Source organism: Ambystoma mexicanum, chromosome 6p (genome assembly GCF_040938575.1).
Source record: "Ambystoma mexicanum isolate Mex_15411 chromosome 6p, UKY_AmexF1_1, whole genome shotgun sequence".
NCBI lineage: Eukaryota > Metazoa > Chordata > Amphibia > Caudata > Ambystomatidae > Ambystoma > Ambystoma mexicanum.
In genome coordinates this window covers 1,154,105,919-1,154,132,239 of record NC_090935.1, presented here as the reverse complement: position 1 = coordinate 1,154,132,239, position 26,321 = coordinate 1,154,105,919, and the positions used below count along the sequence as shown (strand labels likewise).

The window sequence follows — 26,321 nt, the reverse complement described above, 5'->3', positions numbered from 1 at the left end:
CCGCCCCAAGTTCCGCTCCTTTTTTGGTGTGTGCGCTTTCGCTGTGTGCGTCACGCATGGCGTTCTGGATGTTGCAATGGCGTATGCGCCCGTGTGCGCCACGCACAGATTTGGTGCACATCCCGGGGAAAACACGCGCACATTTGTTCCATGAATTAGCCCCATAGTTTGCTGTATTGAGCATTTCCAAAAACAGTAAAATATTTAGATTCTTTGCAAATCCAAAGACTGGTCTCCCTGACAACTCTGCACATTGTTGTGCATGGGGCAATAATTAGAGAGAAATGCTGTCACCCCACGTCCTTCATTTTGCTGCACGGGCACTGGAAATTCTTCTGTTCGAGGACAATGAAGATTTCTTAACCGCTCTCTCTACCCACCTGTGATAGTCCGTGATGGAGTCTGATTTGCTAACCTGAAGCTAATCTATACTTACCCGTTTATCATCTAAAGGTCTACTATTGAACAGAGCATTGCCATTGCAATTATCTATGTACATATCTATCTGTGAATTATTCTTACTTACCGTAACTGTAGTGATTTGAACCTTGCCCTAGTATATATAATAACCAGATTAATAACCATCAACTACAGCCCTTATCCCTCCTAGACTAAGTATGGCTGCTCGACCATAGCTACCAAACCTTATGGGTGGTTCAGGCCAAACCTAAGAATTGGAGCCCTGTACACCTAAGAATGAGTCTTCTACAGTCCTACAATAGGTGGACTTTAGCAAAACACCCTAACCAGTGGTGTAAGAGAATTTTAAGTCAATGGTGACCCATGTGTCCCTTACTGCAGCTGCAAACGCCTGCATGTAAAATTCACAAAAGTCGGTAGACCATATCCACTGCCAACAGCCAATCGGAAAGGCTTGCCACTGGAAACAAAGTTACAGGAGAAGTGGAAAAAGGAATATATTCTGTGCCCTCAGCACTCCACATAAGGTGGAGTGTGCTGATTCCACAATATATAAGTCGGGTAGGATAAAAAGTACCTCCCTGTCTTTGCTAACGTTTGTTATCACAAGGAAAATAAAAAAAGGGCAGCTCAAGGAGCTCCCAGCAAAACTGCAGAGAAAGGGCTGTGTGCTGCAATAATAAATTGCAGATGCCTTAAAAGTTAGACTCCAAAAATATACAATCAAAAGGGTTGAAAAAGGTTCCCAAAGGTAGAGTAAAAGACTGAGTGAGTGTGGAAAAAGGCTCCCACTCCCTCGGGAGAACTGCTAAAAAGAATGTGCTGGGGGACTCGCAAGTGGGGAGACTTACACCCAAAAAGGGAATGCTTTTTTCATTTTTTATTACAGTGTCATTTTAGTTTCGTACACACCTATAACACATCAATACATTTATCCATTTTACAAATATATTTATTATTATCCAAAAATAGATAACATTGTATAAATTACAAATTGCCACATTAAAAAAACATACAAGATACTTTTTCAAAACACCATTATAACAGACATAAAAACAATCTCTAAATATACATTTTCTTAAGAAACAGTTGCCAAATATAATATACTATCATATTTCATTTCATGCATTCTCCAGAGAACAGAGCTCCCCAGAATTGATGTGTAAGAGCACACTTGATATTCGAGACAAGAAGCCTGTAACCACTAATGTAATTGGCTTTGTCAAAGGGCACTTGGTGAGTATATGGCAGATGGCTTTAACCTTAGATCCACATAATCGACAAGGTCTCTCAGTCAAGGGAATTCCCTTCCATGCTCCTAGTAGCTCCTGGGTAGGCAATTGGTTAAGGTGCAAATGCAACATGAAGTCTCGAGCCTTCTTGTTATTGAATTTCACCAGAAAGTTCACAGGGTTAGGTAATCGAAACCATTGCCTTGCATACACGGAATATTTAGATTTATTTGACAAGTATTGTATAAATTGACATCTGTCCCACATTTTCACTTTCACTTTCAATTCCCTTATGGCCATTGTTAAAATAAAAAGCTCTGCTATCGTAAAACCAATGTCATCATAAAATGTACAAATATCCAATTCATAATATTTAAAACTTTTTGGTTTAAACAATTTTACTCTAGCCATAAGGGATTTTTCTTTTTTTAAAAAAGATTTTCGTTTAGTGTCTAAACCCAGCAATTAAAAAAATAAAATAAACACCCCGCGATTTATCTTCCAAATTGTTTTCAAGGAAGTTAGGCCTATTTCACAAGCCCCAAAAATATTTCCAAATGTTTCCTTCCAAGGAGTGTAGCCATGATACTTTCCTTTGCAGGAAGGGTTCTAGCCCATATAATATGCCTAGTATAATACAACTTTTGTATAGTTTATTAAGGGCTGCTACCAAGTAGCCTCCTTTATAAGTTGCAAATGCTTTGATCAGACATACTTTGTTCATGTTTTTTGTCTCGAGGTAATTTGGCAGCACATCAAAATTTAATGGAGAATATATAGGTATTCCCTAATACATATATATTTCTTGACGGTTTCGATCTTGCGATCCTTTAATCTCCCATCAAAATTACGTCTCATTCCATTTTTTCCACCAAAAACCATTATTTTTGACTTAAGGGGATTGATGGACAGACCATTTTCTCTAGAGTATCTACCAATGGCTTCAGGGCTACGCTGTAAACCAATTTCCATTTGATACAAAAGCAGAGCATCATCAGCGTAGGATAGCCATCCTAATGGCCTATCCCCAATTTATGTGGCAAAAGATTGCACTTATGCCAACAATTTTGATGTCTGAGATGAAGTGATTATATAACAAGGGTGCAAAAACACACCCCTGTTTAACCTCACAATTAGTTGCCATGTCCGATGAAACTGTACCCTCATCATCTATTCTGATGTTGACAGTTGTTCTGTCATATAAGTTCTAATATGGAGTAGTCACAGCCCCACTTTGTTAACTTTTCCCATAGCAACATCCAGAGATATTGAGTCGAGAGCTTTGCTATAATCGATGATACATATATAATTTGCTATCCTTATTTTCTATGGTTGAACAAATCAAATGGGTCAATGTGAATATATTATATAGGGTACCCATCCCTTTGCGAAAGCCTGTTTGTTGGCTAGATATGATGTAATTTGTCAGACCATTTTCTTATTTTTTTTTTTTAAACACTTCATTTTTCATTTTAAAAGTAATACAATATAGACATTCATAACATCCATGGATTACACCTCAACCACTACATTCTCACTGTATCAACTAATCAAATGATTACACTAACCATATGACCGTTTTAATCTTATTAACTATAACTAATCCAATATTTTAGTACAACACTCCTACAGGGATAACAAAACTAGACAACACGTATACAACGAACATAGACAAAAAACAAACCATAGTTCCTTATTATTTCCTTATTCTTTCACGTCCTACCAACCCTTTACTATAATAATACTTGCATCAACTGTACAGCTCATCAAACAGTCCCCATGTCCCAGAATATTTGCCTTCTCGTTCCTATTTTTTAAGCAGAGCTCCCTCATAACTAGCCAAAAAGTGTAGATCCAATAACCAACCCTCCACATCTGGCTTTTTCCTCGATTTCCATACCCTCAGAATTTGTTTAGCAGCCACCATCAATACTCTATTAATCCACCCACTATGCCCACAAGCTACCATACATCTCCCAGTATTTGAGAGCAGAATTGTTGAATATGACGACCTTGGCAATTCTACTCCCAGTATTATGTCCAGTCTGTTCAAGACATCACCCCAAAATCCCACCACTCTTGAACAATCCCACAGCATGTGTAATGAGTACCCGCATTTTGGCCACAAGCCCAGCATGAGTCATCATTAACCATACCTACATTAACCATCCGTGCTGCGATCTAGTACAGACGACACAAAATCCTTTGACGCACATATCTCAAATTTAAATCCATTTTTGATTTGTTGCCAATTCTTATCAAGCTCTCCCAATCTTTTATAGTTATGTCCTTGCCCAGCGCCTTCACCCATGCTTGCCACAGATTCTCCCATGAAGGCGCACATGAACTCTGCATTGGCATCAGCTTCAGATAGGTTGAAACCATACATGGAGAGGAATGAAATAGACTGCAGGCTGTCGGCCTCTCTTTCATAGGACTGTTCAACATCCCCTGTCTTTGCGTGAGAAGAGATTCCAATTCTATATAACGCCGATGCTCTCTTTTCCCTAGACCAAAATTCGTTCTGAGTGAATCAAAAGGGACCATTTGACCATCATTCCACACATCATGCACCCTTAAAATACCTCTCTTTACCCAACTCCGCCAGCACAAGGTCTTGTTTCCCATCTGTAGCCCCAAGTTGTGTCACAATTATGCTTCATAGTGAATCCATATATTTTCTGCTCCACTGGCCATAAGTGACCTCCATGCATCTCCAGCTGTTCCAATTGTGGGCAATTTGGCAACCAGATTGGCCATTTTTCCCATGGTATATACATCCTGCAGAGAGTATGGCAGAAATGTCAATTTATCTATAATCATCCATAATGGCATACAGTTATCCCTCCCATTAAAGAATAATGCCGATTTCTTCAATACAAACCCCCTGCAATAATCCTCCAAATTCGGATACCCAAAGCCTCCCTCTCGCACTTCCCTCATAAGAACATACCGTGAAATCCTAGGTCTCTTGCCTTCACCCCAGAGGAAATTCTGAAAAACTGTCAATGCGACTAATAACCTTCACAAATACGTCGAATAGACTGAATAATATAAAGATCTTTGGGCAAGAGCACCATCTTTATTGCATTAATCTTTTCCCAAATATTAAGCATCAAATTACCCCATTTTAACACATCCCTCCGAAGTACCTCCATTATTTTGCCTATATTAAATTCCACCATCCTCTTTAGATCAAGAACCAGATGAATCCCCAAATACTTCACACTTTCCATAGCTCACTGACAATTCCATGAACACAAGTCACTGCGTGGGTGAGTAACATCCAAAGAAAAAACCACCGACTTCTCCCAATTGATTTTATGACCTGACAGATGACTCACCTCCTCAAGCATACTCTTAAGCCTTTCCCCACCCTCCTTTGGGTTGGCTAGCAATATCGTCATACCATCCGCCTAACACTTTAATTTCTCTATCCCCACTCGGAGCCCTCGCAGCCCTTGTTCCTGCCTGATGTAAGCCATCAAGGGTTCTAATGCCAAATTAAAAAGAGGCGATAACGGGCACCCCTGCCTGGTACCCCTAGACAAGGGAAAAGAAGTCGAGTTCTCCATTTAACCATATTCTTGCACTGATTGAGGAGTGCAAAGCTTTAATAGCTCTAAAAAAATGTATTCCCAAATCCCATTTTCTTAAGCGTGTATTCTAAAAAGCCCCAATTGACTCAATAGAATGCTTTTTCAGCATCCATAAAGATCAACACAATGTCCTCTATCTCATCTTTAGGGAGCGCCAATAAATATATGATAGTTCTAATATGATCGGAGCCATGCCTCCCATGTATAAACCCAACTTGGGAATGCTCCATCAGTCCACCAACTTACATATCCAACCAGTTTGTCAGTATCCTGGTGAATATTTTAGCATCCACATTTAGCATGCTATTGGCCTATTAATCTCACACTTTGTATGTTCCCTACCTGGTTTTGGAATTACAGTAATACACGCTTCCCGCATCGTTGGACATAGAACTCCCTTTTATTATAAAATAATTATATATGCTACATAACAACAGAGCTAATTCAGGTCCAACGGCTCTGTAAAACTCAACTGGCAGTCCATCCACGCCCGGCGATTTACCTATATTAAGCTGATCAATAGCTCTTAATATCTCATCCTCTTGAATCGGCTGATCAATGCTTATTGATTGCTCCACAGTCAACTCTGGCAAATCAATTTTATTGAAAAACTCTTCTAAGTTGTCCAATGTTGGACATTGGGTTTCAGTATATAAAGATATACAAAAGTTCCTAAAACTTTCGCAAATCTCCTCCCTTTTCACCATTGATATTCCCTGCTCATTCACTATTTTCTGGGCAAATCCATAATTACCAAATCTTTCAATTTGTTGGCTAGCAGCCTACCACCCTCGTCTCCCTGTTCCCAGCATTTCTGTTTCATATAAAACAGACCTTTCTCACTTTGCACATCCATTTCCCTCTTCAGAGATTCTCATGCTCCATCCAGCTCCACCTTATCTTCACTACTTCTTGACAATTGACATTTCTTCTGCAACTTGCTTAACTTATTCTCAAGATGTTTTAATTCCATCATTCCCAATTTCTTTGTACGGGATGTAATATTCATCAATTCCCCTCGAATAGCTGCCTTAAAGCTATCCCAGACCACTAATCCATCAGCTGATTATTTATCTCGTAGAAGTACTTAATAAATGATTTTAAAGATGTCAACGTATTTGATCCTGTAATATAAATGTTTTTAATCGCCATCTTGATACGGTCGACCTTACACCACCTAGTTCTAACTTCAGCTTAAATCATAGAATGATCCGACAACCCTTGCTCCATCATCTGCACCCTATTAGTCTTTTCAATGAGTCTTTCAGAGATTAAATAATAATCAATTCTAGAGTATGAATCATGAACTGGCGAAAAAAAATACTCTCCCTCCCCAGGATGCAAGGTTCTCCAAATGTTAGCTAAATCAAAACCATGTAGAAGTGCTCCAAAAGCTCTACTTGTACTCTCTGCTATGCATCAGCACTGTGTCGAGCGATCCAACTTATGATTAAGGACACAGTTAAAATCACCCCCGAATATAACATGCTCTCCACACATTCTGCAACAGTGTTACTTTTGTGAAAAAGTTGTTCCGCGTAGTACAGGGACCATAAATGGATCCTATTGTAATTACCTTCCTCTCGTATTTTACAACAACCAAAATCACTCTCCCTTCATCATCCATAGTTACCCTCTCAACATTCATACCTAATGCCCTACAAAATGGTATTCCCACTCCTCTTAACTTGGACATAACAATTTAACAATACCTTATTATACATTGTATTGGTCATTACATGTTTCGATTCTTCCAATAAATGGATTTCTTGTAAAAGGACAACATCTGCATTTTCCCTCTTCAACCTCGGTTTTACTTTTTCCTTTTCCGGGGATTATTTAGACCTTTAACGTTCCATGAACAAAATGTCAACTCACTCATACATCCAATTTTTTCCTTCGCTTCTCCCCTTTTCCCTTCTATTTCCCCATTTATGATTTTAATATAAATAACTCCGGGAGGCTTCTTCATGGCCCTAATATTGCACAATTGTAATAATTTTCACTTAAGTTCTGGTGTGGGAACCAAACCAAAGTCAACTGCATCCATGTGATTATCAACCTCAGACGTGTCAAATACTTGTATACTAAACAGACAAACATAACACAAAACAAAGACGCTTACTAAAAGACACAAACAAATCAAGAACAATCTTATCTCAATATTCCGTGCCCTCTCAGAATGATAATTAGCCTCCATATTTACAATATAGCAGTAGTTCAGAACTATACTCTCCTCGGTCTGCACCTTTACTTGTTAGCACAGTGAATTTAGCACCTTCCCGCACTCCCATTTTAATTCACTACGAATTCTACATGAATTCTGTTCCACCCAGTCTTGCATCTTTGAACAGTCAACTGATTGTATGTTATCATTGAAATAGCAAAACACTATCCCTTCAATTAACATTTTCATACTCCATTAGCATTTCGTTATCATCTAGCAGTAAAAATTAGCCACAAAAGGGAACTTTCCAACCCATGGAGGTTATTGGTCTTCCTCGCCGGTATCTCATAGTAGTCCAATATAGCCTGCAATTACTTTCCCTCTTGTGGTTAATCAACTACGCGTTACCCCTGCTCCTTCAAATCGGTTACTTCCACCATCTCCCTTGAAATTGTCCTGTTAAATTTCTCAATTTCCATTTACTGTCAGCAAATTCCACATTGCTACACATCAGAGAATGATACAAGAATCTCAACTTTTGTCTTCTTAAAGCATTATTTCCTGATGTCCATAAATCATCACTCTACCCACTTAAACCGCCTCTACCCCCATCATGTTCTACATGCAAGCAATATTCTATTTTTGGGACATACGACCGTTTTAAATTTCACGGTGCTGCTGCCGCAAATTCAGTTATAAAGCAAAAGCAATATTATACAATACATGTGATCTCATACAAGCAACAATCAATATTTGCATCACAAAAGTAGACAGAGACCAAACACGCATTTAAAGTTCGACCCATGCTGCAATCGCTAGCTCAGGAGAAACTATGAACCCTAGTCGGCTGTACTTCCTCTCTTCCGTTCCTTTCTCCTCTTTATTTCCCCATCAACACATGTGGCCAAGTTAGTCTCTCATTTTGGGATCATGCACCACAGAGTGCAAGGACACCGGAACAATAAAGATCTGCACTATATTTCTGCAGCTTCTCCGACGCAGCAGTGATCACCCATTCTTCCAAATGTCATTTATCTTTAACCCCGTACCTCAGTCAGGCACCAGTCAATCCGTGCACTGCCTTTCATCCATTTGTTAGCTCCTCCTATTATATGTTATATGGACTGCTTTGCACTCTGCCTTATTGCAGTGAGCACGCACGTCCATTCATATGCGGAGCAGCGGGAGACCCTATAAAGTAAATATAAATACTGCTCCACCTGCCTCCTCTCTTACGATCCCATATACAGCAATCTCTGCACTGCACTTCAGGCTCCATGTTTGCGTGCCTCCTGAACGTGTGCGTCTGACGAGCCGACGCTGCAGCAAGGTACTTTCCTCCAATTGGTGCAAAAGAACACTGTGCAAAAGAAAACTCAAACGTTTTTAACGATTACAGGGACTGCACGCATTACTGTATCAAACCTTTTTACAATTATGTGTTTGAGAGAGAATCATTTTTTTTTTTTTAATTAAAAAGGCAATGTTCAAAGTAAGAAATCCACTGTAAACCAACAGGCCAACCTGTTGTCTCTCAAGACATTCTCATCTTTTCTTCTTTAATGGCAAAATCCTTTGCGAAGTGCCGACTGCTTCCCGGGGCTCCTGCTCCCTCTCTAGATCATTCAGCACTCTTGCCGTCAGTGAAGGAAAATAACTGTCCATCCATAACGCAACAAAATATACCTGAATACACCATATAGTACTTGAGGCCTTTGCTCCTCGCCTTCTCCTTTGCCATGTTGAATTCCTTCCTTTTATCTAACACATCTCGGCTCAAATCTCCAAATATCAGGACTCTGACCCCCCTCCCCCCATGAGAGATCACCCAGCTCACATGCTTTCTTTAAGATAATCCTCCTTAATTGGGAATCTCAAAAATGTGACTACAAAGTGCCTTGGTCTCTGACCAAGCGCAGGCTTTGGTCCCAAGCTCATTTGCGCCCTTTCCATCTCCAGTCTTATTTTTGGATCTTGCTTGATCAGAGTAATCAGAGTTTTCTCCAAGAAATCCATAGGCTTGCCCCCTTCCATATTTTCTGGAAAACCAGCTATTCTGACATTATTTCTTCTTGAGATGTTTTCCTGTTCATAGATCTTTAAGGTTAACTTATCATTGTTGGATTGCAAGTCTATTATCCAATCCGCTATCCTCAAAACATTCTCATCCACTTCAGTTAGGTGCGTTTCAACCCTGTTGATGTTTGATGTCAGCTCAACATATCTCTCCTCAGCTCTGGATACCTTTTCCTTGATCTCAGCGACATCCAGGGTCGCCTTAGTTAAAAGCTCCAAAATCTTGTCTTCTCTTTCTCTTTCCTCAGGAGCCTCAGTTCCACCTCCTTTCTCTCATTTCACTGGTTGGGTTGACTAAGATGTATTTAAATCCGCCATTGTAGAATAAGGGCCCAGTCCAGACACAGGAGCACAGCCATCAAGCTGCCATCGCCGAAGCTGACAGTTCTAGAATCAATCGTCAGACCATATTCTAAGCCTCTCTAAGAGGCTTGTTGCAAATATCTCAGACTTACTATCTGATCACGACAATAGTCTAATTACCTGGGTCTGTACGTAGGTCCTTTTTAAATATGGGAATAAGTGCCACCTTTTTCCAAGATAGAGGGACAGAACCACTTTTAGGAATAGGCAGCAATCGGCCCACAGCTCAGGTTAATGACTATATTGCCTATGTTGTCAGGATCTGGTGCGCTACAGGATTTTGTTATTATGAATTTGTATGCAGCCTCCTTGTAAGAGACCCAGCTGGGCTTCAGAGAATGGTTTTTGTTCATCATAATTTCCATATTTTTTTCCTTCATCTCTGCCAGCCCTGCTCTATAGCAGAGGGCTTCAATAACTCATCCATTGTGCCTCAAATAGGGTATGTCGTTACTATGTCTTTTGAGGCCAACACTTTCCCATGCATTGGATTGGGACCGTTTATAAAAGTGCAGCCAATTTTTATATATAGTTCTTAATTTAGTAGTAGCCTTTCTTAGAGAATTTGTCCCGGGTAGTATCTATCTTGATACTTCTCATTGCTGCATGATACTTTTTCCTTCTTTTGACTATTTCTGCATCATTTGGTATGTTATTCTTGGTTCCATGCAATTATAACTAATTAAATAAAAACAAATGAAAAAAATAAAGAATTTATTTTTAAATTGAGGGGCCCACCCACAAACCCCGTTTCCCAACGCTCCTGAACCCCACCCCGAACTACCCCCACAGGTTTTAACCACTTACCCCCAAACTCATATATTTATTCTTTGTTCTTTTTTTAGTTATTATTTTATTCAGGGTTTTTTTCAGGTAAAATCACTGCATACCGTTATACTTGTTCTCCAGATGGACTGTCCTTTTTGATTTATATCTTATTTTTTTCTTTTAAATAATTTATCAAATTTTTCATAACTTCCCAGGAGAATACCTTCAGCATTTTTGTACCTACCATTATATTTGAAGTACTGAATTATTAATCCATTAAATAGCGCCATGTTTTGTTTCAGACCAGCCGAGTCTGTTCATCTGACAGCTAAGCCCAGCCTCTCCTAACAGGATGTTTTCTCTTACAGCTTTATGTAGGCTAAATGTACATTCAATTTTAACATGGTCATCCGGGTCGGTGAAAACAGTTCTACTCATTTGCCATTTGTTTGAGGGACTGGGAAACAAATAATCCATCCGCGACTGTTGGCACCTCTACTCCACATGAAGACATCTTTTGCATTCAGATTACCTATCGAGTTCAGAAACTCCATTTGCCACCCTTCCAGATATAGCAACCATTTTTTTTTATATTTTCAAAATCATTCCCAGTTATATTAGAGTAGTTTCTGTCAATTTCATAACAGACCAAATTAAAGTCCCCAGTGATCACATAGAGGTGTCCCATTTCCTCTTCAAGCCGCAGGTTTAATACACAGTCTATGTAGCATAGCAGTTTTCACGTCCCAGGGGTGGGGGGATGGGAGGGTATACATATTAATGAACAACGACCTGTTGTGAAGATCTTCTGCAAGTCCTGATATAATTATTGAGATTGCCCTCACTCCAATTATCAAACCCCCAGTAGGTCTGCCCAGGGTACCTTTCATGGCAACTCTTTGACCATGCATGTAGTAAAAGTCTGTGCTAAACATTATATAGTCACCAAATCCATGCCTTCCTGATGGAGAAGAGAGCAAAATCCATGTTTGTTCCATGATATAAAGCTAATGTTGTCTAGCCTTTGAGACTCCTGGCAGCTATCCTCCATTCACGTTTGTCTGCGTGTTCCCACAAAGGATGGTCTACCATTTATCGGATTTTGTAATTTTTGAGGGCATCTAATTTATCTTCCAATTGTTTAACACCCCGGGCCAAATCGGTTTTTACAATTTTTAAATGGTTTAGATCTTTGACATTCCACAGTGAATAGGCTTCCGCGCCAGTCACAATTGCCTGCAGGGTAGCGACTTAAAAATCCAATTTTAGCAAGCTCCCCTGCATACAAGAGTATATATTCAACAAATGAAGGTCAGGAGATGTGCACTATTAACCCAATTTGACTCACCATCATTTTTCCTTTGTACTAGATGCAAAATATCATTAAATGATATAACCAATTCTCTGATGTCTTGCATGATTTAGAGCACCTTGCTTCTATTAATATATGGGCTATATGCATTAGCAATAAATAGGTTCTAATATTGTTACCGTTGAAACATTGTTTTTAATAAACTCTTGGGTTATCAGCTTTATCGATTGCCAATAGTGTAAATGTTACCATATTGACCATCTGATCTTTAGTTATCTCAGCCTCCCCATCACTACTGTCAGATATTCCAAACTGGCAATCCAGTATACCATCATCAGTCTCTAACTCAACTTCAGATCAAGAGGCTGTCTCATACCCGCGTCTGTTTTCCCAAATGACCATAGGCCAATTTACATTATTATTTACAGACGCAGTCTTCTTTTTCCTGACAGTCATGTGCCGTTTAGGCTTCTGAGCTTGGAGCATTTTGTCCGTATTACTCAAGAGTATCTTAGTGTTTTCAGTATCGCCATTAGAGATTTTTAAGAGCCTACTTCTCTGGCTTTTTCTTTGTCTCTGTAAGCGCTTTTGTTTTGTTTCTTGCATAATGCCAGATGCGCCTCAGTGTTTGCCATAGCTACCACAGGCAGAGTGTCCTGTTTTAATGGGTATAACTACCTCGCTCTGGTCATCAGTACAAGTGTTTGCAGGCTCTAATATGATTAGATCCTCATCCTGAGCAGTCTTCAATTTGGGAATTAGCAATAGGAGTGTGAATAATACTGATGAGCTCAATTTCCAATGACATATCGCGATTTGTTAAGAACATCAAATATTTTGATAATCACAAAATTCTGCTCTTTTCGGTCAAAATCTTGGAGCAAAGGGCCAACAGGGATTTAACAAAAACAGTTATATGAGCCACCTGTGAGGAATCTGAGGGGGTCCTCACTTCTCCCAGAATTTCCTCCTCCCAGGTGGCCTGGGAAAGGCCATTGCTTTTGGATCTTAATCCCGAGGGCGGATATGCGAGGGAGAGTCACCTGGACGGGGGAAACCTGTGGAGTGCGTGCGAGGGCCCCAAAGACGAGACATGTTATCTCCCCTTTCCTAACACTAACCTACCCAACCCGTCCTCCGCCTTTATGGGCGATATCCAATCCCAACCCATACTTCCCCATTCACCCCTGCCTAGTACGGAGACCAAGAAGACCACTCTAGTACTGTGATGAGGAAGAGGTCTTTTAAAGGTACACCCATGGAACAGTCAGGCATGTCTGATTAATGGACTTCAAAGTCAGGCAATTTAACTTAATGACCCACACCTGGGGTCATTTAGCAATTAGAAGTATAAGCAGGGAGAAGTAGGTGTAACAAGAGAGCAGCAGTGTAGGTGTGGTAGTAGTGTAGAACTGTGTGAAGGTGGCATCTGGTCTTGAGAGTGGCAACAAAGCTTTTGGCCCCTTTCTGCAAAGGTCACGCTGCGAGAAGCTGTATTGTGTTGGGCTGTGCCTATAAAGACGTTTGTGAATGCTTGTTGTCTCAAAGTGCTGTGGTGCACCGGAGTGTCCGAGGGGCAGAGGAATAACCCATGGGAGTAGCCGGAGCTCTCGAAGGCTAAGCCGTGGATCAAGAGTGGAAGCAGACTAGACCGTGATCACACAGCAGCAAAAAGCAGGTGAATTTCAGTAGGAAAATAAACCAAAGCTGCTTTGTATGCTATAGTCCAGCATGAATACATTGCATCCTCCCGTTTGATAGCAGAGCTCTCTTTCCAGTATTGAAAGGATCTTGACATGAACACGAAGGAAGGGAAGTATCTCTCCATTGTCAAGGTGATGATTCATTGATACCAGTAAGTGCGTTACACAAAGAAAAGTATATGAGCATTGTTTAATCAATTCAGGCTACGGGCAGGGGAAAGATTGACATATAAATTATATTTTCCTACAGAAATGCTTGTTTGATTTGTATTTACACTTTAAAGAACACAATTAACTTTGAAAGCCGAATGTGAGGATGAACCAACATTACCCGAAACCAATCCACAGTAAAAAGTAAAAGAAGTCAGTATGTATTAAACAAAGAGGGGAAAATATCAATAAGTCAGAAGATGTTATATGAACTGTTTGTCACTAAATATAAGTTGAATACGTTTTGCTAAAGTCGAAAGAACACTGAAAACAAACAAACTGGGAAATGATTAAACTTTTCCTGTCAAGGGCCATATGAATGTAGTTAAGACAAACTGTGCAAAAATACAGAAACAAGTGGTAACAGGAGCTAAAGTAACTACAGAAGTGACATAGTGGAAATAAAAGCAACTCTGAGCAAAAACCAGTCTCCTAGCAGGAGAGAGTACTGAGAAATATGTGGTCACAGGAAATGATACAAGTAAAACACCTGAAACTAATTTCCAGCTGGAGAGTGTACGGAGAAACTTCGGTTGGTTTGTAAAAGAGATACTAAGAAAGAAATATTGTCCCTTGGTTGCGTGACTTGTAATAGGAGGACCGTGTGGTATGTCAACTGCGCCAAGACAGAGGAGACACTACCAGTGGAGCTTATAAAGTGTTAAATTAAAGGAACATGGTTTGGTGACTCTGAGGAGCTGAAACCAAGGAGCGTTTTGTGCTGTGAATATTTGATCCAACAGGAGGGGCTGGGATGCACCCCTTACCCGTTAAAAGGTTAAGGCTCAAGTAAAGTTTAGTGAACTGTGTTTTGAGAACTGTGAACATTATAGGAGGCAGAAGAGCCTCTTTTTGTGAGTCCAGTGACCAGTTTCAAGGTTGTGGAAAGGAATCATGAGCTCCTGATGAACATTAAGACCGTTTTATTTTTGTGAATCAGTATTTTGAACTTGGGAAGGAAACCTCGAACTCCTATTGGAACAGTGTGAACCTAGTTCAACATCGTATACTGAAACCAAGTGTGCTTTGAAAGGGAAATCCAAGTCCTTGTGGAGTATTTAAAACCTACAACTTTGACAACTATATCCTGAACTTGGGGAAGCGAGCTAGAAGCTACTCCAGACTTTATTTTGATCAGTGAGCTTATTTTGAACAACCCTAAACTACATTTAGTATTAGACGTGAGGGCAAGCATGGGTTTTGACACAGACAGACTTGATTTGGACTTACAGACGTTCCCGATTTTTCTTACATAGGGAAAATCCCACCATAGCTATAGGGCAAGTTAGGCACCATCCCAACATTTTAATAAATGTTTTGGAAACTGAGTTTTTTTGTCTGTGCCATCTCTCTTGATACCATGCCTGTCTCACATATCTCAGTAAGTAATGCATTCACAGTATTTGTTGTACTCATTATCTCATCTTCTGCAATTCTGACTACATCAGGAGACTGGGATAATCTCGGGTTCATTCTAAGAGTGTCCTCAATATTCTCTGTGGGTCGGAGGTTGGTTTATGCTATAAGCACCCTACCTCCCAAATTAGTCTCTCTTTAACAAATAGCATATGTTTAATAAAGAAAGATTATTATCAATGTCAGGTATTTGTAAGGATCCCCTCTCAAAATCCATATGAGGGGACGAGGTCACCACCCTTTCTGATCTCAGATAATTTCCCACAGACCGATGATCCTTAGTAGAGAAAAAAGCTGCGATTATTCCAGCATGGGATGTGCCATCAGCTGCATTATCAGTCTCAGGACATGAGGGAGGATTCCATTCTCCTAGCACAGTGGTGTCAGGCACAGCCCCACCTGCTTTAGACATAGTATAGTGTTTTGCTGCTTCTTTCCTGGATGCACTTTTTAACTGTTTTTTACATGTGCATGGTGGCATAATGGTAACAACGTTTTTATCTTTTTTTACATTATTTCTTAAAGATGTCAATATAGTCCCTTAGACCCGGCTGAAGTCCATCAATTGCACTGGTTTCCAGATAGTCTTCGCAGGGTCCAGCTGAACAAAGCACAAACCCGTTTCCTAGTTGAAAGCTGGCCTTATGCTTTTTGCTAGGACCTCTTGAGCTTGCCATAGGTATACCTCCCAGCTATTACCAATGTTTGTTGTGTTCTTTCAATTGTTTCAGCAATTCAAGTATATAATAGTAAAAATAGAATTGAAAAGATATCCTCAAGGCCGACCAGACATATCAGAGGCCCTCAAGCCAGCAGTCTACACCATTGATACCTTATGCCAAATAATTGTACAATATCAAAGGATGATAAATAGGCAGGGGGCCTAATTATAATGATGGGTCACAGAACGGCTCAAAGGCACAATCCGAGACCGCAGTCACCAACTCCACCAGCACACCCGAGTCTGTAATCCGATAGCCGAAATGGTGATTAGGTGGTTGGTGCTAAGCTGCTAATCAAACTGTATCCCATCAACCAACGCAGTTTTCACTTTTGAGATTTGTTTCAAGTACTTGCAGAGGAGGTAAGGCACCACAGCAATCAATAGGACCTAGAAAGCTAGCTCTATTGAAAAAGCTGCAGAGCTTCTCCCCTTTCGCAAATAGGTGCTAGCACTACACAGCGCTTCTCGTCACTTTCTTTGTTGCGCTATGCTCTGGGGAGGTACGCTTTGGACCGTGCTTCAAATCACTTTTTAACTGGCCCACATGTGTTGTCTGAGTTGTCTGAGGTTTACCAGCAATGTTTATATGTCTGTTGCCCAGGGAGCAGATGTTCACTCTTATGCCAATAGGCACGTTATAAACACTCCCTTCACTGTGGGGGTCAATTTCACTTCTCTGCCACTCACTCACTGAAATCCCACTGAAGACCCACTAGCATCAGTGTCTTCCAAGCTCCGGAGCCACTCTATACTCCCTGCTCTATGTTCTGCTGATCCAGAGCTGCGGGATCAGTACACTCAGGCTCACGCTCAGATCTGCTGAAATTACTAGCCGGCCCGCTCAAAAGCCAGTGTCTCCCTATGACAGCAGTGCCAACGAATTCTGGAGGAGCCAGCACCCTGTCCCCCAGCACGGATACTGCAGGATCACCTGCTCGTCCGAGTCTTGTGAGCCGGTTAGAGGAATGGCCCTAGCAACATGCAGAAAACGTGTCGGACGTGTCAAGCCGCACTGAGAGGAGAGAAAAGGATTCAGAAGCTTCCGACACACTTTGGGGAATTGTTAGGAAATTCTACCTATTAACCTTTACTGAAAGACAAAGTTGTATTTGTGTTGGGGGATTGAGAATACATTTCCCACCAATGACCCTTGCCCCACCCTCGTCACTGGTGGATCCCCCAGTACACCATTTTCAGCACTGCATGTGCGCGATTATGGCTGAAGGATACGCCAGGCCTTTGTTTGAAGTAGACTCTGGGAACTATGTGCTGCTGAGAAATACAGGAAGGAATCTGAAAGTTTCTCACAGGCCTATGTCCAAAGGAAGGTTGGGTACCCCCTTTTGAACGGGAATCCCAAATGTAAACAAATTTGTTCCAGTTTATCAATATAGCCTTATAGACTGAGGGAAGGGTCATCATCGCGGGATAATGACCCACCACCAAGTTAAGACCCAAGGAGAAGCAGAGGTCAAAAGTTGGTGAAGGGTCATTATCCCAAGCGATGACCCCTGCCGAGATCTATAAGGGTATTAGCACATGGTAATAGTAGTAATACAGGTCTTTTAGTTTTCGTGCCGAAGTATTAAATAAAATAAAAAAAAAGTGTTGCAAGTTTGAGTAAAGAAATAGACAAACTGAGTTTGTAAAGTAAATGTGGTTATATTTTGTAGTATTCAAATAACATGCTTGTCTTCAAGTTAGCCAAAGTTTTTTAGCAGCCTTTGATGACAATTTACGGCAAATATTTTGTAGTTTGTTATGATTTTTCAAAGTTCATGATATATTGGTGCTGCCTACAATTGTGTTTGTTGCTCTAGAGGCTGCACAGAGCTCATATAAACATTGAAGGATACAAACACTGTTAGGCGCTCCAAAACGAAATTTTATTCTTTCTTGTGTCTTCGAAGTATGTTTTGCATCATTTTACTTACATTCAAATTTTACTAATAGCCCCCAACACGCATTTCCCCATTTGTTATCAATGATTCTTCAGGAGGATTAAACAATATATACATTTGATATTCTGCAAAATAAAGAGAACAAAAAGATCTCCATTAATGTGCTTAATCCTCTATTTTCAAATGCTAAAAATTATCAACAAAATACCATTGTCAAAATGATGTAATCGTCAAAATTAGAATTCCGCTTTTCTAATGCCGTATTGTTAGTAAATTTGCTGAAATAGTTACTTATTTAGTATATGACCTTAATAATTTGAATTGTCTTTATGCCAATTTTTCATTTTTGATGATAACCGTTCTTCTTAATGTTAGAAATCAGTTACCAATTTCATCTTAAGTTGTCTTCCTAGACAGTTCCTAGAGTGATTTAACAGAAATGTAGCAAAAGTTAGCTCTTAAGACTTGATCATAGTCTATATGAAGCTGTGGGATTTTATGTCCCCTATTTTACTTCACCTTACCTGGATTTCTCCTTGCTTGGGTCCTAAATTCGTCTGTCTACGCGTTTTGTTACTCACGCAGATTTAGAACTTCATAACGTTAGTCCAAAATGGCTGACTCTTATTTTGACGTCATGATACTTTTCGCATTTGATTCTCGCTTGAATCCAATCTGTCTGAAAAAGTTTAGACTTTACTTGCATTGGATTTTGTATCAGTGTTAATAATGAAACATCTGCCAAGGCCAATGCCTGCACTACCAAATTGCGCCATTGCGAAATAAATGTATCTTTAGAAGAAAGGACATGTCTAGCCAACATACTCAGAACCATAGAAGACTGCAACTCCAAAACCCACTTCCTAAACAGGGCAATAACTTGCATTGATATCGTGCGTATAGCCGATATCAGCCCCAACTCATTAAGAATCCATACAACCGGAACACATTGCGGTAGATGTAATAGACTGCGCCAGTATTTCCCTTCCAGTTTGGTCCACTGACTTTCAGGTAGAACTGGTTTGGTCTCAGAGGCGTACAGAATAATGGGAGTAACCATCTGTAGATAATATGTAATCACTGGTACAAGTGCGAATTTACCAAATTTGGCTTGAATCATCTTTGCTTGAGATATTGAAGTTATTACCTTAGTTTTTAGTATCTTTCTACAGGTCTTTACGTCCCCCTGACTAGATATTACCATGCCTAAATATGTGTAATGTTGGACACATTCTAAGGCGACACCTCCTAGGCACCATATTAGCTTTTTCTTCCTATGTTTAATTTGTATATTACACTTCATAACTTTCGTTTTCTGTAGATTTATGGTGAGAAGATTTGCTTGAACATAACTGTCAAGGGCATTTAATAACTTTTGCAGGTGTCTTTGAGATCATCACCAAATCATCAGCATATAATAACGATGTTATAGCTTGATTGTTCATTCTGAGTGCATCCGTGATGATATCCTGGAATGCATCACTCACGTCCGCAATATAGAAATTAAAAAGGGCCGCAGCAAGAGTACAGCCCTGCCTGAGCCCTCTAAATGTTTCTATAGAAGCAGACAATTGCCCATCTGATGTAAGTCGCACTTGTATGGTGTTTCCATGACTTAAATCTCTGATCAAGAAACAAGATATGCTAGACATCCTTTATCAACTAATTTTCTCATTAGCATCCGCCCCGAAACCGAGCTACCTTCAAGTTATGTATTTTAATTGCAACTTGGTTGAACTGGAACAGGTTTAACATGAACATACATGAGGTGTCATGTAAAAGTACATTTTTCCATATAAAGTGAAAGCATTTTCCAACGTTTCCATCTGTCGTGCATTAATTTATTAAACAAAATCTCATCTGGAAATTGCATCATTGTTTCCTTGTATGCTTCCGAAAACAATGTTCAGAATCCAGTCAATACTAGTAGTTATTGACTGCACTCTAAACATTCTGATTGGCTGAAAGGAGATCAATAACGATTTACATGTGGTTTTCGCTCCTAAGTGAGACCTGTGTGTGGTGACACATGAAGCTTTAACAAGGCCTTCATTATATAGATTCAGAAGTGTTCAAAAGTCACCACAGGTAAATGTTTGTTCCATGCTGCCTTTTTCACCGACCAGAACTAATCCCATAAATATATTTTGAAGGAATATAAAAATGAGGCAAAGCAAATGGTAGCAACATTAATCTGTCAAACTTTAAAACATTACAATAAACAGCATTTTACCTATGACAATTAGTTTAGGTAATGATGTGATCATCTGTCCAGGTGCTAACCCAGTTTCACTGGGCTATTTTAAAGTAGGTTTTAGGTAATTCAGTTAGGCTTTCATGGGGGTTAAATTGTAAATCAAAAATGTAAATTGAATTTGCAACGGCAAAGAGAAAGTTTTTCATATACAATAATAGTTCATTCTGAACCTCTGCGTAATGTTTATCTTGTTGCAGCTTATTTTACTATGAAATGTTTTACACTCTGTAGTATACTTTTCATAATAGACTTGTATCTAATACATCTTGTTACAATGATTCTTCAGGTGACAGTTTTATTTTGTGACAGAATGCCATCTGTGAGGGTGCAACAGCCTGAGCGTTCTTGATTTTTTTTAAAATAAAATGCTGCAGGTAATTCCGTTTCTGAAAATGAGATCTGCTAATCAGATCCCACTTTCATAACATAAAGCGCGCATGTACCTTGCTGTTATAGTCTACTGGCATCCCAAGTAACTGCCCTGTAGTGGCAGCAGGGCAAGTTTAAAGGTCACGTGTGCATTCCTGAACAAAGCTGCTGGAAAGAAGGTCCCAACAAGCAGAGGTGCCTTTTAACAGTCTGGAATCTGGTTCAGAATATTATCACTGTGGGTCCAAGCAGCTTAGTAGCAGTTACAAGTATCTAAATAAAAGCCATCTCTAGTTAGGACATGGTGGCTACTGAGGTTACACAGGTATACAGTCAAAAGTGTTAGATGTCCCATTATTGTCATCTTAGTGAACAGTGAATCATTCATGACAGGGCATGGCATATATTTAGGCATCTGGCCTGAGTGTAGATACAACCATGTTGGGTCTAGGCCAGGAAGCCTTTCACACCCCCCTCTGGGGGATTGGCACCTTCCTTCAGGAAACAGGAACCCTCCCTAGGGAGGTCTCCTGGGAACTTGTGCTTCAAAAACAGTCATGTCATTACAATGGCCATCTTACACCAGGATGCCAATTAGTGGAGACCTTTTGAAGTAGGCAGACAGAGGAAGGGAACAGAGGTAGAGTAGCCCAGAGGAGAGGTTCAACCCACAGAGGGTTCTCACCATCTTGGATCTTGAAAAGGGTCCTAAACTTCCTGCCCACTTCCTGCAGAAAAGTCACTCAGGGTATAACGACAGCAGGCAAAGGACACTTGTTACAGCAGTCAGGATTTGGTCCTTAACCGGCCTGCAGTGAACCAATTTGCTGTAGCATCTTGGCTATATTAGGGCGGGGGGAACCTTCCCCTTATTTGTTTGATGTTTTGAAAATCTTTGAAGAAGGATTCACTTGAAGCTGACTGAGTACAGTCTCCTTCAAAGTCCTCTGACAAAGAAGTAAAGACAGGAATAGGAAAGCTTTTCTCCCCAACCATCCCAAAGGCCCATTTCAGATGAACTGCTGGCTGGTCAAGGCCTACTGCAACTGAGCCACAGGAGGACACAAAAGCGACTGGTTGGCAGAGGCATTGCTAGTGGGGGGCGTGGGTCTTTTGGTTGACAACCCAGATAGAAGCTCTGGGGATACAGCCAAAAGGCTAGCTAGCCCCAGGTCCTGACAGTCCCGACATTAGCGTAGCCCCAGATCTTTTCCATACCTAGCAACACTCCTGCTGGTTGGGAAGGGAAAAATAAATAACTTCTCTCTTGCCAGAGGGTCTTGGACTGGGTTTCCCAGAAACGACAACCATGGAAGCGACCCCTGGCCCTCCTTGTATCTCAACCACCCAGACATTTTTTGGGCACCTTTGTCAGCATCCAAACTGCTGCATAGGAACTGCCAGAGTCATCTCGGATGTCAACACGCGAGTGCATCCACATCTCCTAGTTTCACTAGACACCGAAGCTCCACAGTCTCTGTATCAGAGACCTGCTGATTCTTCTAGTGTCCCCAACTCAAAACCACTGGCTTGGGTTACTACCTTCTTTGAACTTCAAGCCGCCATTGCTGCAGGAACACAATGCTGTTTTGAGCCAGTCCAGCCCGCTCGCCACATCTGAGGCTGACCCAACATCCCCTAAGGTTTCCCTAGCATCTTTGGCTCGCAAGCAGCCACCGATTCTAAAATGCACTGCATCATTGGATCCAGTGCTGATGCTGCTCCCAGACTCGACCCCACCACAGTGCCGAAAGCACCCGGTTCAATGCAGAAAATCCAAAAGACAAGCACTGAAAAGGTACTGTAAGTGAACATGTCCCCCTTGTCCCCTTAAAGGACCCCAGCGAATTAAGCCTTCTTTTCTACCTTTTGAAAGACATTCAATAACTGATATTTTGATGCTGAAATCTTTGCCGGAGAACCCTGGTCTACAATCCAGAGTGCCCCTGTATTCTACAGTCTGCTTTCTCTGTGTTTTCCCCTATAGAGGTGGGATAGTGTTTTTGTATAGTTTCTGTACAAGCTCACACCCCTCCTGAAGAGTATAACCTGCCCTTGGCCCAAGTTACCAAAAAAGGTGAAGGAGACGGTTTGTTTCTCATTGATGACTTGGAGCACTGATGGTTTAGTAGTACTAGTGTGGGGCTCAATAGGCGCTATAGCCACTGCAGAGCAGTACATTTCATTGCATACTGCATGTGCCCGGCAAGAATCCAACTGTACGGATTATGTATTTTTTTCCAGTCTGAAGGTAAAACGCCCTTATTGGAAAAAGACAGCATCAGTTTTCTTACTGTGTAAAAGGGTGACTTTAGTGGGCGCAGGCAGCACAATTTGTTCTTACGATAGCAATGCTAGCATACATTCGCACAGCCTGCATTAAACTGTCTTCTCACAGTAGTAAAATATTAGCAAACATGTGGGCAAATGCATCATGAAAATTTGGTGGAAAATGCTCCTGCGTACTGTTCGTGAGATCTATTGGATTTTTTCATTCATTAACCTAGAGCAGGGGTCTGCAACCTGTGGTTCACCAGGTGTCTTGGACTAAAACTCCTATTATCCTTCATCATTAACTATGCTGGCAAGGCTGATGGGAGTCGTAGTCCAAAAGCAGAGCCAGAAGTTACAGACATGCCCTAGAGCCCTTGTGAACAAACTAAACTCAAATGAGTCTTTTTACAGATTTCTTTTTACAGAAAGTGTGCTATTAAGTGTGACATTTTAATTCATTATTTTAAAATGTTTCCCGTAGACGGGGTGGGGAGTGGGTCTCCTTTTCACTTCCCAGACTTGTTTGGAGCTCTCTCCTACGTTTGGTTGCTCGCTTAAGTGTGAAATATATACACCACTGCGGATAACAAACGTTCACCAGCCAACACGGAAACATGTTCCCATCATTTTTACAATGCCAATGAAGAGTGTTCTAGAATGTTTTAAAAACAATGTGTTAAGAAAACTGTTTTTATACTTGATTGAAAAGTTACATTGCTTGAATCACCTGTTGCAGTTACTACGTTCAACACTATACATGCTAAGTAGATCTGTGTTCTCAACCAGCAACTCCTGCTGACATGGTCATGTCCTACAACAAGATGATCTTTTTATCTACTATTTATGAACTCTTTATTCCAATTCCTACACCACTGAACCTCCCCTCACAAATTCTCACCCCACCTCGCTTCGTCCATTGTCGGGCCATATCGACAACCCTATTCATTATGCCCTTAACCCGTATCCAGACTAAAAATAGTTTTCAGATGATCGTTTTACTAATACAGTTTACTCTAGCTTGACTTACCCTGAAGGATGTTGTTCCATGCTGATGAAAAAACGGTTAACTACTCTGTGAAGACCTAATTCGCCATCAAAGAAGCGCGGTGGGGGGGGGGGTGTGTGAGGCCAACAGGGATTTGCACTTAGTTAATACTGAATTGTGAGAATTCGAGGAGGTGTTTCATAAGGCCTTTGACACTTTAAACAGGAATATTACAGATACTAAAAAGAGGTTTTGGTGGTTGCAGGGTGTGCAAGGGATGTCCGAAGACAGAGCATGGGGGTATCCCCAGCATGTACTGCAACTTTAAGTGTTTTTGGGTTTTTTTTTGGCAAGATGGTAAGAGTTACGCCTTTTTTTATTTAAGTATCGTATAGGTTTTATTTTGTGCCTTATTTATATAATTGGTCAACATTTGCTCTATACACGCTTTCTTTGTCAACTAAAAGGACTTTAAGGTTCCACTGTAACATTTTGTGAAAAAGATCTTGCAATGACAGCAAATCTTTCGTAAAGACATAGGACTACCTTTAACCCGCCTTTTCTCAAACACCTTCACCTCACCTATTTTCATCTCACTCACCTATTCACGAATGTCACCACAACATGAAGGCAAAACCAAAAGCCATTACTCCACCTTTTAATCCTACGAAGGAAGACTCCGATATAGTACAGAATGCCTTCTCGGCAAAAATACAAAAAGGCAAGAGAAAATATAATTCTATCCAGAGAAAAACCTGGATCTATGTTTCGGAGGAAGAGTTGTCGCAAGTATTGACCAAAATGAGGCCAACATAATGTGCGGAAAACTTTCTACTGGCGAAAGTGATTTTAGAGAATAAAGATCTATTTACGCCAGTTCTCACCAGAATTGTGAATGCATCTTTTCCGGAGGGCCTTGTACCAAAATGTATCAAAGAAGTGACTGTTACGCCACTGATAAAAAAGGCAAGCTTGGACCCGAAGGATCCTACTAATCTACGTCCCATTACAAATTCAAACTTTATCTTAAAAATATTGGACAAGGTAGCGACAAATCAGCTTAAAAAATATATAGAAAGTGACGATATTCTCCACAAACAAACAGGCTTCAGAGAGGCACACAGCACCGAAACTGCTATGTTAGATCTGCAGACACATATGCTCACTATCCTAGATAAGGGAAAGGCAAGGATCTTGATGCTGCTGGACCTTAGTGCGGCATTTGATCTGGTGGATCATCAATTGTTGCAAGAGGCATTAGAGAAAGTAGGAGGATGCTCAGCGGCTGCTTTAGCATGGCTGACATCCTTCCTAGCAGACCGGAAATCCAGAGTGCACTGGGGTGAAAAGTTTTCTGAGGCGACACATATTGAATTTGGAGTACCACAAGGGGCAAGCTTAACCCCATTGCTTTTCAATTTGTACATTAAATGCCTTTGTGACCTTCTGGAACATGTCGGCGTATTCTTCACGAATTACACCGCCGACACACAGTTGGTCTTTGAATTAGAAGGTATCCAAGTGACAGTGCTAAAATAACACAAATCTACGAGATCATAGATAAGTGGATGCAACGGAATTGGATGCGTCTTAACATTACTAAAACAGAATCTTTGGAACACACCAAGCCAGAGCCAAATTAGGCATAGAATACAAAACTTTCGCCAATAAGGAGCCAATTATCCCAGTAATGACACAAGTCAAAGCGTTGGGGATGATGGTAGAGGTGTCAGTAGGGTCTGAGGCACAGGTGAAATACCTACACAAAAACAATGCATATTACCTACAACTCCTGAGAGCCATCCGCCCGTTTTTAAATGAGGAAAATACAGCAACAATTGCAAGGGCTATTATTTTATCACGGCTAGACTACGGTAATGCTTTGCTGCTAAGAGCTCCCAAGAAAGAAATGGAGAAATGCCAGGTCATGGCAAACAGTGCCGTCCGCGTTTTTTAAAAGATAAAAAATAAAGAGCACCTAACAGAAGGAAGAAAGTCACTGCACTGGCTGAGAATAGCGGAAAGAATTACAAGTCAATTACAATCATTCATAGATGTATATATGGCTCAGCTCCCAGGTATCTGGAGAACCAGTTCTCTAGATATATTCCATCTAGACACCTTAGAGGAAAAGACCAAAGCCGGTTGAATGTGTGACGCTTCAATCGAGTAACAGGTATGGGGAAATCCTTTCGAGTGCAGGCAACGCAATGCTGGAATAAGTTGCCCATAACCCTATGGCTGGAAAAAAATGACTAGATGTTCAGGAGACACCTGAAGACCTACCCATTTAAATAAGCCTGAGTCTCAGTTTAATTAATGACTAGAATAACTCCCTAGAAAATGAGAATTAGTTTTTTACATAGGTTTGTCTCGGTTTCATGTTTACGCGCCCTGATGCCTGCGGGCTCTTCGGCACGCTACAAGTACATAAACAAACATAAAATATGGTAGAATACTCAAAAAGGAAAGACTACTTGATGCCTTAAGCAAATCATTGAAAACACAAAAATGGGGGTGACTATTGTTTTGTCTAATCCAGCTG

General features: G+C 40.6%; 1 protein-coding gene across 6 annotated transcripts in view; it reads right to left on the bottom strand.

Annotated features, from left to right (window-relative positions):
• Positions 1 to 26,321, bottom strand: part of LOC138510254 (tight junction protein ZO-2-like) — a 1,104,514-nt gene that overhangs the window by 639,206 nt on the left and 438,987 nt on the right. The window contains exon 1 of one of the 6 annotated variants that reach the window (XM_069625779.1): positions 18,416 to 18,438. The exons of the other annotated variants lie outside the window; for them this stretch is intronic. The gene's annotated coding sequence lies outside the window, so the exon portion shown is untranslated. Of the gene's footprint in view, positions 1 to 18,415; positions 18,439 to 26,321 lie in introns of those variants that run through there. 6 annotated transcript variants of the gene reach the window in all.